Source organism: Mastomys coucha, unplaced genomic scaffold (assembly GCF_008632895.1).
Source record: "Mastomys coucha isolate ucsf_1 unplaced genomic scaffold, UCSF_Mcou_1 pScaffold5, whole genome shotgun sequence".
Lineage (NCBI taxonomy): Eukaryota > Metazoa > Chordata > Mammalia > Rodentia > Muridae > Mastomys > Mastomys coucha.
This window is the reverse complement of record NW_022196911.1, coordinates 86,887,063-86,889,721: the sequence shown is the minus strand read 5'-3', so window position 1 is coordinate 86,889,721 and position 2,659 is coordinate 86,887,063. Positions and strand designations below refer to the sequence as shown.

Below are 2,659 nucleotides of genomic sequence, written 5' to 3'. Positions count from 1 at the left end.
TTTAAGCACATGCAGCTACTGGGACTGAGACTGCTAGAACAAGGCAGGAAGCTTAAGCAACAGGAATGTATTAGTTCACCACTAATATTAGCAAGGTTAGCACATCCCAAGAGTTATAAAGATGGGTCTGTCCCAGGCCTCTTTTTCTTACTTGTATTGTTTCATCCAGTTTCCCCCTTTTCATATAATAAGTCATATATTGGATCAGATTCATTAACAATCTTTGTTTAAGTTCTTATAAAGAACCTATCTTCAAATGTGGCAGGCTGAGGTATTGAGTAGTAAGTTTTCTTTTCTTTTCTTTTCTTTTCTTTTCTTTTTTTTTTTAAGTCTACAGCACTCAGTATTCCCAGTCAGTCTCCCATCCAAGTACTAACCAGGCTTGACCCTGCTTAGTTTGCAAGATCTGATGAGATTGGGCATGTTCAGGGTGGTATGGCCATAGACGAGTGGTTGGTTTTCAAATAAGAATTCTTGCATGGATATAACTCATTCTGTGACAAAAGTGTTATGTTAGAAGAATGAGACAGCAAACAAGAAACCACACTCTTATCACATCTCATTTTTACCCGATGATTAAACAAATTTTAATACAGCATTTTGCCTGCTTAGAAGACAAATGTCCACTTAATTATTTTTCTTATTCAAAATTGGAAGTGCCTCCAGGTATCTATTGTATCTACTGAGTTTATTATAATCTAAAAAAGAAAAACAAACAAACAAAAAAAAGAAGTAACCCAAATCGGTCAAAATCTTTGAGACATAACTAATTTCCATTTAATTGGAATGGTGGGAGGCCTATGTTTGTGTATTTGTGTGTGTGTGTGTGTGTGTGTGTGTGTGTGTGCATGTCTATCTGTGTGTCTGTGTATATAGGAGGGATATAATTGATATTTTAAAATACTGGTCTTCCTACTCTGAAATATCATAGTTCTCTATTCCTTACTAATTTTGCTACAATTGACTTTGAGCACAGAAGATAACCAGCTTTGAAGTGGTCTCTACTGATTGTCACATCTTGGCTCTCATGACTTTAAGTAGTGTACTAACTACTTTTTTCAGACTCTTTCTAAATATCACTAAAAGTGGCAACATGTGACTTCAAGGCTATATCCTGGCATGACTCACTGGGAGATGACAGTCACTCTATCTGGCCTATAGAAACATCTATTTTAAGAGTTGCTGTAGCATTGTGTTAATAGCCAGATTCACTTGTCAGTCACATAAATACACCATTTTGAATTCCCATGTTTCTGTAACAGCTGATTCTTCAGGTAACTATGATGCTGAGCAAGATCCTAACTACAAGTCCCATAAGACACAGCACCCTAGAAAACATCAGCTGAGCTCCTTTCCAAGTTCTTGGCCCTCAGAAAATGTGTTAAATCATAAAGAATCTCTTTTTCTAGCTGGCAAATGAAAATTTTTAAAAAATGGGATTGACCTGAAGGACTACTAACAATGTCCAAGGAAAGGTGGATTTGGAGATAAGCAGAAGCCTATTGCATTTTTTTTTCCTGAATCTCAATGAAATGCCAAAGATTGAGAAAAAACAAAGGAATCTTCATAAAATCAAAAGACAACAAATCGTGAGTTCTACCTTAAACCAGAAGTTCAATATAGCTCATTCTAGTTCCCTCTTATTATCCTTGATAAGTCTTCACAATACTAACATATTAATTTAATGGACAAGTGCCTAGTGGGTCAAAGGGTGAGCACACACCATTTCTTTTTCTGGCCTCCACAGTCTGGAACGCTCTGGCAGAGAGAAAAGCAATGAAATTTAAGGCTCTTAAGAGACTAAAATTCTCTGAAAATAAAGGCTCCCCAGATAGACCAAATGATTTTTATTGCAAATTCCATTTTTCTTTCACTTCATTTCATCCTGACAAATTAAATACATACACATAGCTGCATTTAAAAAGGGGAATAATGGAGAATTTTTGACCCCTGGAGAGCAGCCTTGGGCCCCTCCACTCAAACTCTGTAAACTGCTGACCTACCAGGAAAGAAATCCAAGCAGTTTCTACCCTTAGTTAAAGAGCACACCCAGGATGTGTATTCTACCTGCAGGGTATCATGACTGCTTTGGGGAACAAGTTTTTGCTTCTATTTTACTTCACTTTGAGTTTCAGCATAATAAGCAATTTAATCAGCTTGGTCCACTAGAATGCTTCAGATGTTTGCATATCAGCATGGCTTCTCTTCTTTTGCTCCTTATTAAAATTGGCATCTACCATGTCACATCACAAGATAGAAGAGCAAAATTCATTGGGCTAATCATGGCATAAATACAGTCACATGCTCAACAGCCTCAGCTATGTTCTGGACTCCGAATCTTGTCCTTCAGACAACTGAAAAAAAAAATTCTTGCTGTTTTTCCCCTGTCCAAAACAAACCTAGGGAGAGATATATTTTGCTGTCTTTATTGGAACTGCTTAAAAAGAAGTTCTTCAACAACATCTCTTGTATGATAAACATCGATGAGCCAAGAAAAAGGTGAGAACATTTCAGATAATTGCAGCCGTGATGTGACACTTAGAGAATTTATGGGACTGTGTTTGTACATCATGTTCAAGCTGACAGTAAGAAACTGCATAACAATAGGCTAGAAGTTCTATTCAAAATGTTGTTTGCAGTATATTTCAAAATAAGACTA

At 36.7% G+C, this 2,659-nt stretch overlaps 1 pseudogene; it reads right to left on the bottom strand.

The window, feature by feature from the left end:
- Window positions 1–328: 328 nt before the first annotated feature.
- On the bottom strand, window positions 329–447 carry LOC116079381 (annotated as a pseudogene).
- Between the last annotated feature and the right edge of the window lie 2,212 nt (window positions 448–2,659).